The following is a 14,268-nucleotide window of genomic DNA, read 5'->3' on the forward strand; positions in this document are numbered from 1 at the left end:
CTGCAACATAATTTTGCCCTCCATTACTGCGTAATTGCAGCGGCCCAAAAGCAGGCAGCACATGTTAAAAGTGCTTGCTGCTTGAAGCAAAGAGACACCGTGAAGTTTGAGAACTTAGGGACATATTTACTGGAATGGTGGTGCAACGCATCAAGTTACTTTGCTGCGCTGCCCTGCGTCACAGGGAAAGGGCAGAAATGCACCGTCTTTATCCAATACGGTGCATTCCTGCCCTTTCCAAGTGTGCTGGTGCCGTTTCGTCAGCCTAGCGCCAACGCAGGCACCCTTGCACCATGGTGCAAGGGTACCTCCGTTGCATGCAGCATTGTTTTTGTGCACAAAAGCAAACCCGAGAGGCTTTTTCCTCTTTGTATGAGTGCTGCACATATAGAAAGAGGAAAACAGGGAGAAATAAAGATTTTTCTCCTTGTAAATCTGGGAATGCATAAAAAACGTGAGAGTTGAGTGGGAACACCCACTGCAACGCCTCCCTTGTGCAGAGTAAGTCAAAGCAGCAATTTGCGCTGTGTTGCATTAATCCATATTTATGAAACCATTCAAAGCCATGCAAAGTGGCTTTGCGTGGCTTCATAAATATGACTTGCAGATTTGTGACGTGCATTTACCACGTTCCGTGGTGCAAGCATGACGCAAGCCCCGTGTAAACATGCCCCTTAGTCTGGTGTGCATGCAAATCCTGCATTGCCGATCCCTGGATAGTTGCATAAGTACTGCTGGAACAAGGCCAATGGAGGCACCTATGAGTGAGGCGGACTGGCCTCAAAGGTCCTGTGACCTCAGTGACAAAGTCACTGCTGTTCTAGGGTGTGCTGCTTCGTAGGCCTACTCGCAAGACTGTAGATGAACTTCAGTATGGATTGTGATGGACAGGCCTTCAAGGTTAACCCATACTGGCCGCCGGGAGGATCAACTTGCTGGTGCTTAGAAAACAGGGCTTCTATGGTCTAGTATGGCCTTCTAAGGTCTAGTAGGGGAATGTGCTCCCTCAGGAGAGTGGTCTGGTGGACTGGTCATGAAACCCTATTCCCCAGTTCCAGATTTGGTAGCTCTGGCCATAGTGCCACATCCTATCCTCCCTGAGCACCCTTCTGTCCCACTGAGAGACACTTGCACTGCCTTCAGCTACAACCCAATTCTTCCCCATTATAAACACCTGGCTGTGACTCAATTCAAATTACGCACTGCCTGAAAAAAGTAACAACATCCTGGAAAAAGCAAACACTCATAGGCACAGGAAGATTATCTAAAGCGTAGCGAAATATAAGCAGGAACGACATGGATACTTTAGTTTTAACACTCCTTGTTTAGAAATCAAGGAGTGTTTTTTGCCTTAAACGTTGAGGACATGAAAACTGTGCTCTTAGTGTACACAGGTGTGCCTTTGATGTACACATGGACAGCAAGGAAGGGCATAAGCAGGGCTCAGAAGATTAAGGGATTCTTGAGGAAAATCTGATCTGACTCACAGAAACCCACAGGGCTCCTCCACATTCATGTAAGCCAGCTAGCTGCTCAAACATCGACATTATGTATTCAAGCGTCCTGCTAACTATAACTTTTGAACTGTCTGGCTTGCTAACTCTCCTACCCACAAAAGACTTGAAAGAGCTCTTGAGGGTAAAAGGCAAAATTATATTTTCATTCGGGAAGTGAAGGATACATCCAACTTTATTTTTTGTGGTGACACAATCGTACCTTAGTTAGGCTGTAACGCATTGCTAAAACAAAATCCCAAAGGCAAGTCCTATTGGCTTTGCCAGTGCTTGTTTATATATCTCATTTGCTAAATGGGGTACTTCTAATTTGGTGCCAGACAGGGCCAAACTGGGAACCCAAAGCAGCCCTGGCAAATTTGTGTCCATCCCCTGCACAGTGTGATGCATGCGAACGCAGCAAGCAAGCCTGATGACTGCAAAAGGGACACGGGGAGAGGGTCTTCTCTCCCCTAGAAAATTTTGGAAAAAATGACATAAATGGTGCATTCTACAACACACTGTATTATGTATTCCATTGTATTAGCTTTTAGAGAACAGTAAATGATGACCTTACGGTGCACCAGGGTACGACAATCTTGTTGGGGCCCTTCAAGGATTCCCTCACTATCACCCTCCAACAGCGCCCCTCATCTCTCCACTGCCCCTCTCTCACATGTATTTAAATTGTTTTATAGTGCCTCTCATACCAGTGAGGGACTTGGTGCACTTTACATCATGCACACATACAGAGACAATTAATCATACGTGTGTAATTCAATGTTTAGAAAATGTTTACAAGACAAAAGGGGCTACAAGGTGTTAGGATTCACGTGCCATCAATTCTGGTTGGCATTTTTTTAAGATCTGGAACACAACCCGAGGGTTCAAAATGTAACACAGTAGTTGGATTTTCTAATAAGAATGTATTTCTTCCCAAACAAACCAATTTTAGCAGTATTAGGATAATGAATGACTGGGGAAAAAACATAACTTCCAAACCCTCACCATGCAGTTTGCACGCAGCTCTCTGTGACAAAAGCAGTAACCCACTGAGCTTTGCCCATTAAATACAGTTCTGTGATTTGTATGGTCCAGGTTCTTTGCAGCAGGCATTTTAACCCTCTGCGCTACAATGGATAGGTCAAAACTGGCAATAGACAATACTCCAATCTCTCTCCAACAGGAAGATCAACCACCAGAGATATAAATCTTGACTCTTTTATTGTTGCCTGAAACCTGCTGGGCTTACAAGGAATCCTGCAGTGATTTTTGCGTTTTTGAGGGTGAGAAGTCAGTCATTGTGCTGGACAGCCCTGCGGGTTTTGTTACTGGGGGTCGGTTTTGCAGCCTCCAGTAATAAAACCAGCCTCCCTTCCGATGCCCAGTACACCAGCCCGGCCTTGGAGCCAGGGCTTATTTGTTTTCACAGTCAGACCATGGATGGGGTTCACAAGGGTCTCTGATGCTCGGGTGTCACAGAAATGGACACCTCGGGCTGCTTTTATGTTATATCCTTAGAAAAGGGTAAGCAGTATTTTCAAAAAGACCACATCCCTGAACATAGACAGAGAAGCAGTACACATTTTATAAAATATAATACGGAAAACAGCAGATAAGACATTAAACATTTTCTACATTTATTTTTAAAAAGCGCCAAGGTTTGAGCACAGTCTGCCACGAATTCCACATGAAGTCCTCTTCCTTTTCGTGTGGTATTGTCAGTCTAGGTGAGCTGGAAAATAAAGGGCAGATAAGGTCAAGGGCGGGGCCTCCAATGCGTCCTAATGTGTCCATTGTATTGGTCACATTGGGCGCAGGTGGGTGGCCTCCTCACTAAATGAGGTGTAAATCACTGCACAGGGCCCATTAGAGGTAGCCGGGTTTTTGTGCCGATTAATTGCTCCTCCAGTGCACCACGGCTCCTACAGTGCACCACGGCTCCTACAGTGCACCACGGCTCCTACAGTGTTGCTGGGCAGGTCTCTGCCCACAAAAACAGAGGGGAAGGAGGAGCGGGTCCTGGCAACTGCAGAGGCCTTCCTCGCTACGCAGCACACCGGCCTGGATGATCCTGTAGTTTTTTTTTTTAACTCAGAGCATTCCTGTCGTCCTGGGACGCATTTTTGAAATGAAGAAGTAGGGGAACGGACTTTGTTAAATTAAATAAGTAGGGGCACACCGTGCCCTTCCGTTCCCGCCCTGCTGCAGAGTTAAGATCTGTTTTTCACCCTGATCGTGAACGCAAAAATAGACCCGTCTCAGCACCTGCTTTTATGAACTGCCGGTGCTCAACATCTGCAGGACCCGACCCACTTAAAGCCCTGACAGACAACATGGCAAGCTAACCGAACACAGGACAGACAGCAGAGCAAGATTCCATTCGACAGTACAGACAGCAGAGCAAGATTCCATTAAACAGGACAGACAGCGGAGCAAGATTCCATTAGACAGGACAGACAGCAGAGCAAGATTCCATTAGACAGGACAGACAGCAGAGCAAGATTCCATTAGACAGGACAGACAGCAGAGCAAGATTCCATTAAACAGGACAGACAGCGGAGCAAGATTCCATTAGACAGGACAGACAGCAGAGCAAGATTCCATTAGACAGGACAGACAGCAGAGCAAGATTCCATTAGACAGGACAGACAGCAGAGCAAGATTCCATTAGGACAGACAGCAGTGCAAGATTCCATTAGACAGGACAGACAGCAGGGCAAGATTCCATTAGACAGGACAGACAGCAGAGCAAGATTCCATTAGGACAGACAGCAGAGCAAGATTCCATTAAACAGGACAGACAGCAGAGCAAGATTCCATTAAACAGGACAGACAGCAGAGCAAGATTCCATTAAACAGGACAGACAGCAGTGCAAGATTCCATTAGACAGGACAGACAGCAGTGCAAGATTCCATTCGACAGGATAGACAGCAGTGCAAGATTCCATTCGACAGGATAGACAGCAGAGCAAGATTTCATTAGACAGGACAGACAGCAGAGCACGATTCCATTAGACAGGACAGACAGCAGAGCAAGATTCCATTCGACAGGACAGACAGCAGTGCAAGATTCCATTAGACAGGACAGACAGCAGAGCAAGATTCCATTAAACAGGACAGACAGCAGGGCAAGATTCCATTAGACAGGACAGATAGCAGAGCAAGATTCCATTAGACAGGACAGACAGCAGAGCAAGATTCCATTAGACAGGACAGACAGCAGTGCAAGATTCCATTAGACAGGACAGACAGCAGAGCAAGATTCCATTAAACAGGACAGACAGCAGGGCAAGATTCCATTAGACAGGACAGATAGCAGAGCAAGATTCCATTAGACAGGACAGACAGCAGAGCAAGATTCCATTAAACAGGACAGACAGCAGGGCAAGATTCCATTAGACAGGACAGATAGCAGAGCAAGATTCCATTAGACAGGACAGACAGCAGAGCAAGATTCCATTAAACAGGACAGACAGCAGTGCAAGATTCCATTCGACAGGACAGACAGCAGAGCAAGATTCCATTAGACAGGACAGATAGCAGAGCAAGATTCCATTAGACAGGACAGACAGCAGTGCAAGATTCCATTAGACAGGATAGACAGCAGAGCAAGATTCCATTAGACAGTACAGACAGCAGAGCAAGATTCCATTAGACAGGACAGACAGCAGAGCAAGATTCCTTTAGACAGGACAGACAGCAGAGCAAGATTCCATTCGACAGGACAGATAGCAGAGCAAGATTCCATTAGACAGGACAGACAGCAGAGCAAGATTCCTTTAGACAGGACAGACAGCAGAGCAAGATTCCATTCGACAGGACAGATAGCAGAGCAAGATTCCATTCGACAGGACAGACAGCAGAGCACGATTCCATTAGACAGGACAGACAGCAGTGCAAGATTCCATTAGACAGGAAAGACAGCAGAGCAAGATTCCATTAGACAGGACAGACAGCAGAGCAAGATTCCATTAGACAGGACAGACAGCAGAGCAAGATTCCATTAGACAGGACAGACAGCAGAGCAAGATTCCATTAGACAGGACAGACAGCAGAGCAAGATTCCATTAAACAGGACAGACAGCAGTGCAAGATTCCATTAGACAGGACAGACAGCAGAGCAAGATTCCATTAGACGGACAGGACAGACAGCAGAGCAAGATTCCATTAAACAGGACAGACAGCAGTGCAAGATTCCATTAGACAGGACAGACAGCAGAGCAAGATTCCATTAGACAGGACAGATAGCAGAGCAAGATTCCATTAGACAGGACAGACAGCAGAGCAAGATTCCATTAGACAGGACAGATCGCAGAGCAAGATTCCATTAGACAGGACAGACAGCAGTGCAAGATTCCATTAGACAGGACAGACAGCAGTGTAAGATTCCATTAGAAACGACAGACAGCAGAGCAAGATTCCATTAGACAGGACAGATAGCAGAGCAAGATTCCATTAGACAGGACAGACAGCAGAGCAAGATTCCTTTAGACAGGACAGACAGCAGAGCAAGATTCCATTCGACAGGACAGATAGCAGAGCAAGATTCCATTCGACAGGACAGACAGCAGAGCAAGATTCCATTAGACAGGACAGACAGCAGAGCAAGATTCCATTAGACAGGACAGACAGCAGAGCAAGATTCCATTAGACAGGACAGACAGCAGAGCAAGATTCCATTAAACAGGACAGACAGCAGTGCAAGATTCCATTAGACAGGACAGATAGCAGAGCAAGATTCCATTAGACAGGACAGACAGCAGAGCAAGATTCCATTAAACAGGACAGACAGCAGTGCAAGATTCCATTAGACAGGACAGACAGCAGTGTAAGATTCCATTAGAAAGGACAGACAGCAGAGCAAGATTCCTTTAGACAGGACAGACAGCAGAGAAAGATTCCATTCGACAGGACAGATAGCAGAGCAAGATTGCATTCGACAGGACAGACAGCAGAGCAAGATTCCTTTAGACAGGACAGACAGCAGAGCAAGATTCCATTAGACAGGACAGACAGCAGAGCAAGATTCCATTAAACAGGACAGACAGCAGTGCAAGATTCCATTAGACAGGACAGACAGCAGAGCAAGATTCCATTAGACAGGACAGATAGCAGAGCAAGATTCCATTAAACAGGACAGACAGCAGAGCAAGATTCCATTAGACAGGACAGATCGCAGAGCAAGATTCCATTAGACAGGACAGACAGCAGTGCAAGATTCCATTAGACAGGACAGAAAGCAGAGCAAGATTCCATTAGACAGGACAGATAGCAGAGCAAGATTCCATTAGACAGGACAGACAGCAGAGCAAGATTCCATTAGACAGGACAGATAGCAGAGCAAGATTCCATTCGACAGGACAAACAGCAGAGCAAGATTCCATTCAACAGGACAGATAGCAGAGCAAGATTCCATTAGACAGGATAGACAGCAGAGCAAGATTCCATTAGACAGGACAGACAGCAGAGCAAGATTCCATTCGACAGGATAGACAGCAGAGCAAGATTCCATTAGACAGGACAGACAGCAGAGCAAGATTCCATTCGACAGGACAGATAGCAGAGCAAGATTCCATTAGACAGGACAGACAGCAGAGCAAGATTCCATTAGACAGGACAGACAGCAGAGCAAGATTCCATTAGACAGGACAGAAAGCAGAGCAAGATTCCATTAGACAGGACAGATAGCAGAGCAAGATTCTATTAGACAGGACAGACAGCAGAGCAAGATTCCATTAGACAGGACAGACAGCAGGGCAAGATTCCATTCAACAGGACAGATAGCAGAGCAAGATTCCATTAGACAGGATAGACAGCAGAGCAAGATTCCATTAGACAGGACAGACAGCAGAGCAAGATTCCATTCGACAGGATAGACAGCAGAGCAAGATTCCATTAGACAGGACAGACAGCAGAGCAAGATTCCATTCGACAGGACAGATAGCAGAGCAAGATTCCATTAGACAGGACAGACAGCAGAGCAAGATTCCATTAGACAGGACAGACAGCAGAGCAAGATTCCATTAGACAGGACAGAAAGCAGAGCAAGATTCCATTAGACAGGACAGATAGCAGAGCAAGATTCTATTAGACAGGACAGACAGCAGAGCAAGATTCCATTAGACAGGACAGACAGCAGGGCAAGATTCCATTAGACAGGACAGATAGCAGAGCAAGATTCCATTAGACAGGACAGACAGCAGAGCAAGATTCCATTAGGACAGACAGCAGAGCAAGATTCCATTAGACAGGATAGACAGCAGAGCAAGATTCCATTAGACAGGACAGACAGCAGTGCAAGATTCCATTAGACAGGACAGAAAGCAGAGCAAGATTCCATTAGACAGGACAGATAGCAGAGCAAGATTCCATTAGACAGGACAGACAGCAGTGCAAGATTCCATTAAACAGGACAGACAGCAGTGCAAGATTCCATTAGACAGGACAGATAGCAGAGCAAGATTTCATTCGACAGGACAGATAGCAGTGCAAGATTCCATTAGACAGTACAGACAGCAGAGCAAGATTCCATTAGACAGGACAGACAGCAGAGCAAGATTCCATTAAACAGGACAGACAGCAGTGCAAGATTCCATTAGACAGGACAGACAGCAGAGCAAGATTCCATTAGACAGGACAGACAGCAGAGCAAGATTCCATTAAACAGGACAGACAGCAGTGCAAGATTCCATTAGACAGGACAGACAGCAGTGTAAGATTCCATTAGAAAGGACAGACAGCAGAGCAAGATTCCTTTAGACAGGACAGACAGCAGAGCAAGATTCCATTCGACAGGACAGATAGCAGAGCAAGATTGCATTCGACAGGACAGACAGCAGAGCAAGATTCCTTTAGACAGGACAGACAGCAGAGCAAGATTCCATTAGACAGGACAGACAGCAGAGCAAGATTCCATTAAACAGGACAGACAGCAGTGCAAGATTCCATTAGACAGGACAGACAGCAGAGCAAGATTCCATTAGACAGGACAGATAGCAGAGCAAGATTCCATTAAACAGGACAGACAGCAGAGCAAGATTCCATTAGACAGGACAGATCGCAGAGCAAGATTCCATTAGACAGGACAGACAGCAGTGCAAGATTCCATTAGACAGGACAGAAAGCAGAGCAAGATTCCATTAGACAGGACAGATAGCAGAGCAAGATTCCATTAGACAGGACAGACAGCAGAGCAAGATTCCATTAGACAGGACAGATAGCAGAGCAAGATTCCATTCGACAGGACAAACAGCAGAGCAAGATTCCATTCAACAGGACAGATAGCAGAGCAAGATTCCATTAGACAGGATAGACAGCAGAGCAAGATTCCATTAGACAGGACAGACAGCAGAGCAAGATTCCATTCGACAGGATAGACAGCAGAGCAAGATTCCATTAGACAGGACAGACAGCAGAGCAAGATTCCATTCGACAGGACAGATAGCAGAGCAAGATTCCATTAGACAGGACAGACAGCAGAGCAAGATTCCATTAGACAGGACAGACAGCAGAGCAAGATTCCATTAGACAGGACAGACAGCAGAGCAAGATTCCATTAGACAGGACAGAAAGCAGAGCAAGATTCCATTAGACAGGACAGATAGCAGAGCAAGATTCTATTAGACAGGACAGACAGCAGAGCAAGATTCCATTAGACAGGACAGACAGCAGGGCAAGATTCCATTAGACAGGACAGATAGCAGAGCAAGATTCCATTAGACAGGACAGACAGCAGAGCAAGATTCCATTAGGACAGATAGCAGAGCAAGATTCCATTAGACAGGATAGACAGCAGAGCAAGATTCCATTAGACAGGACAGACAGCAGTGCAAGATTCCATTAGACAGGACAGAAAGCAGAGCAAGATTCCATTAGACAGGACAGATAGCAGAGCAAGATTCCATTAGACAGGACAGACAGCAGTGCAAGATTCCATTAAACAGGACAGACAGCAGTGCAAGATTCCATTAGACAGGACAGATAGCAGAGCAAGATTTCATTCGACAGGACAGATAGCAGTGCAAGATTCCATTAGACAGTACAGACAGCAGAGCAAGATTCCATTCGACAGGATAGATAGCAGAGCAAGATTCCATTAGACAGGACAGACAGCAGAGCAAGATTCCATTCGACAGGACAGACAGCAGAGCAAGATTCCATTCGACAGGACAGACAGCAGAGCAAGATTCCATTTGACAGGACAGACAGCAGAGCAAGATTCCTTTAGACAGGACAGACAGCAGAGCAAGATTCCATTAGACAGGACAGACAGCAGAGCAAGATTCCCTTCTACAGGACAGATAGCAGAGCAAGATTCTATTAGACAGGACAGACAGCAGAGCAAGATTCCATTAGACAGGACAGACAGCAGGGCAAGATTCCATTAGACAGGACAGATAGCAGAGCAAGATTCCATTAGACAGGACAGACAGCAGAGCAAGATTCCATTAGCCAGGACAGACAGCAGAGCAAGATTCCATTAGGACAGACAGCAGAGCAAGAATTCATTATACAGGACAGACAGCAGAGCAAGATTCCATTAGACAGGACAGACAGCAGTGCAAGATTCCATTAGACAGGACAGAAAGCAGAGCAAGATTCCAATAGACAGGACAGATAGCAGAGCAAGATTTCATTAGACAGGACAGACAGCAGTGTAAGATTCCATTAGAAAGGACAGACAGCAGAGCAAGATTCCATTCGACAGGACAGACAGCAGAGCAAGATTCCATTAAACAGGACAGACAGCAGAGCAAGATTCCATTCGACAGGACAGACAGCAGAGCAAGATTCCATTAGACAGGACAGACAGCAGAGCAAGATTCCATTAGACAGGACAGACAGCAGAGCAAGATTCCATTAGACAGGACAGAAAGCAGAGCAAGATTCCATTAGACAGGACAGACAGCAGAACAAGATTCCATTCAACAGGACAGATAGCAGAGCAAGATTCCATTCGACAGGACAGAAAGCAGAGCAAGATTCCATTAGACAGGACAGACAGCAGAGCAAGATTCCATTCGACAGGACACACAGCAGAGCAAGATTCCATTCGACAGGACAGATAGCAGAGCAAGATTCCATTAGACAGGACAGACAGCAGAGCAAGATTCCATTAGACAGGACAGACAGCAGAGCAAGATTCCATTAGACAGGACAGACAGCAGAGCAAGATTCCATTAGACAGGACAGAAAGCAGAGCAAGATTCCATTAGACAGGACAGATAGCAGAGCAAGATTCTATTAGACAGGACAGACAGCAGAGCAAGATTCCATTAGACAGGACAGACAGCAGGGCAAGATTCCATTAGACAGGACAGATAGCAGAGCAAGATTCCATTAGACAGGACAGACAGCAGAGCAAGATTCCATTAGGACAGACAGCAGAGCAAGATTCCATTAGACAGGACAGACAGCAGAGCAGGATTCCATTAGACAGGACAGACAGCAGTGCAAGATTCCATTAGACAGGACAGAAAGCAGAGCAAGATTCCATTAGACAGGACAGATAGCAGAGCAAGATTCCATTAGACAGGACAGACAGCAGAGCAAGATTCCATTAAACAGGACAGACAGCAGTGCAAGATTCCATTAGACAGGACAGACAGCAGAGCAAGATTCCATTCGACAGGATAGATAGAAGAGCAAGATTCCATTAGACAGGACAGACAGCAGAGCAAGATTCCATTCGACAGGACAGATAGCAGTGCAAGATTCCATTAGACAGTACAGACAGCAGAGCAAGATTCCATTCGACAGGATAGATAGCAGAGCAAGATTCCATTAGACAGGATAGACAGCAGAGCAAGATTCCATTAGACAGGACAGACAGCAGAGCAAGATTCCATTAGACAGGACAGATCGCAGAGCAAGATTCCATTAGACAGGACAGACAGCAGAGCAAGATTCCATTCGACAGGACAGATAGCAGAGCAAGATTCCATTAGACAGGACAGACAGCAGAGCAAGATTCCATTAGACAGGACAGACAGCAGTGCAAGATTCCATTAGACAGGACAGACAGCAGAGCAAGATTCCATTAGACAGGACAGACAGCAGAGCAAGATTCCATTAGACAGGACAGACAGCAGTGCAAGATTCCATTAGACAGGACAGATAGCAGAGCAAGATTTCATTCGACAGGACAGATAGCAGTGCAAGATTCCATTAGACAGTACAGACAGCAGAGCAAGATTCCATTAGACAGGACAGACAGCAGAGCAAGATTCCATTCGACAGGACAGATAGCAGAGCAAGATTCCATTAGACAGGACAGAAAGCAGAGCAAGATTCCATTTGACAGGACAGACAGCAGTGCAAGATTCCATTAGACAGGACAGACACCAGAGCAAGATTCCATTAATTAGACAGGACAGATAGCAGAGCAAGATTCCATTAGACAGGACAGAAAGCAGAGCAAGATTCCATTAGACAGGACAGACAGCAGAGCAAGATTCCATTCAACAGGACAGATAGCAGAGCAAGATTCCATTCGACAGGACAGAAAGCAGAGCAAGATTCCATTAGACAGGACAGACAGCAGAGCAAGATTCCATTAGACAGGACAGACAGCAGAGCAAGATTCCATTAGACAGGACAGACAGCAGTGCAAGATTCCATTAGACAGGACAGATAGCAGAGCAAGATTCCATTAGACAGGACAGACAGCAGAGCAAGATTCCATTAGACAGGACAGATAGCAGAGCAAGATTCCATTAGACAGGACAGACAGCAGAGCAAGATTCCCTTCGACAGGACAGATAGCAGAGCTAGATTCTATTAGACAGGACAGACAGCAGAGCAAGATTCCATTAGACAGGACAGACAGCAGGGCAAGATTCCATTCGACAGGACAGACAGCAGAGCAAGATTCCATTAGACAGGACAGACAGCAGAGCAAGATTCCATTAGACAGGACAGAAAGCAGAGCAAGATTCCATTCGACAGGACAGATAGCAGTGCAAGATTCCATTCGACAGGACAGACAGCAGAGCAAGATTCCATTAGACAGGACAGATAGCAGAGCAAGATTCCATTAGACAGGACAGACAGCAGAGCAAGATTCCCTTCGACAGGACAGATAGCAGAGCAAGATTCTATTAGACAGGACAGACAGCAGAGCAAGATTCCATTAGACAGGACAGACAGCAGGGCAAGATTCCATTCGACAGGACAGACAGCAGAGCAAGATTCCATTAGACAGGACAGACAGCAGAGCAAGATTCCATTAGACAGGACAGAAAGCAGAGCAAGATTCCATTCGACAGGACAGATAGCAGTGCAAGATTCCATTCGACAGGACAGACAGCAGAGCAAGATTCCATTAGACAGGACAGACAGCAGAGCAACCTTCGGGGACGCGTGTCTGGGAGCTTTAGACGCTTTCCTTGCAGAGGCCGTTAGCACTACAACCTCCCCTTTTACACGTCTGACTGCTGTATGCACTTTACTTCCATAGGAGAGGAAGCAGTGGATGGTTCCATTCTGCAGGGCAGATGTCGCTGTAATCTTCCCTTTAACTGGACAAACAGCAATACATGGTTGCACAAAGTTTTTAAAGTTTTACGCCGTCTTGTTTTATGTAGGTTCATCAATGTATAATTCATTATGAGGTGTTCATTTAGTGATCCATCTGTGTATAATTCATTATGAGATGTTCATTTAGTGAGCCATATTTTCTAAGCGGGCATGTTTTCTATCTATTTTATACTGTGCTGGGTGTGATATTTTTATAAACCCTTTTTTATAGGTGGTGTGGTATTTTAGGGACAGGCTGGATTGTGCAGATGTGTGTTTGTTATGTAGGTGAATGTTTCATATGTAAATACATCCTTTGTTGCTGTGAACATAAAAATCCACAACACAAAATACCATTCCACATAATTACACTCCATAACCCACAATACCACTGCACATAATTCCAGCACACTCACTACTACACAATTCACTTCACACCACACAACTCCACAACTAACTAATCCAAACCACACAATACCACTACACACAACATACATACACTTCATAACCCGTAGGTAAAAGACATTAACAATTAAAATGCCATTATCTTTAACTCAAACAAATGCGAGACCGATTGCATTTCCACTGTCCTAACTCTGCTGTCTCTGCTGTACTGCTAACTCTGCTGTCATCACTGATATCCTGCTACCTCTGCTGTCACTGCTCTTCTGCTACCTCTGCTGTCACTGCTATCCTGCCACCTCTGCTGTCACTGCTTTCCTGCTAACTCTGCTGTCATCACTGATATCCTGCTACCTCTGCTGTCACTGCTATCCTGCTACCTCTGCTGTCACTGCTGTACTACTACCTCTGCTGTCACTGACATCCTGCTACCTCTGCTGTCACTGCTATCCTGCCACCTCTGCTGTCACTGCTGTACTGCTACCTCTGCTGTCACTCATATCCTGCTACCTCTGCTGTTACTGCTGTACTGCTACCTCTGCTGTCACTGATATCCTGCCACCTCTGCTGTCACTGCTATCCTGCTAACTCTGCTGTCATCACTGATATCCTGCTACCTCTGCTGTCACTGCTATCCTGCCACCTCTGCTGTCACTGCTATCCTGCTACGTCTGCTGTCACTGCTGTACTGCTACCTCTGCTGTCACCGCTGTACTGCTACCTCTGCTGTCACTGCTATCCTGCTACCTCCGCTGTCACTGCTGTACTGCTACCTCTGCTGTCACTGATATCCTGCTACCTCTGCTGTCACTGCTCTTCTGCTATTAATGCTGCTACTGTTGTACTGCTAACT

General features: G+C 45.9%; 1 protein-coding gene across 3 annotated transcripts in view; it reads right to left on the reverse strand.

Moving 5' to 3' along the window:
• The window catches only part of LOC146829787 (granzyme B(G,H)-like), a 163,172-nt gene that overhangs the window by 52,849 nt on the left and 96,055 nt on the right, over positions 1-14,268 (reverse strand). The gene's annotated exons all lie outside the window — the stretch shown is intronic.

Source organism: Triturus cristatus, chromosome 5_2 (genome assembly GCF_964204655.1).
Source record: "Triturus cristatus chromosome 5_2, aTriCri1.1, whole genome shotgun sequence".
NCBI classification, from domain to species: Eukaryota; Metazoa; Chordata; class Amphibia; order Caudata; family Salamandridae; genus Triturus; species Triturus cristatus.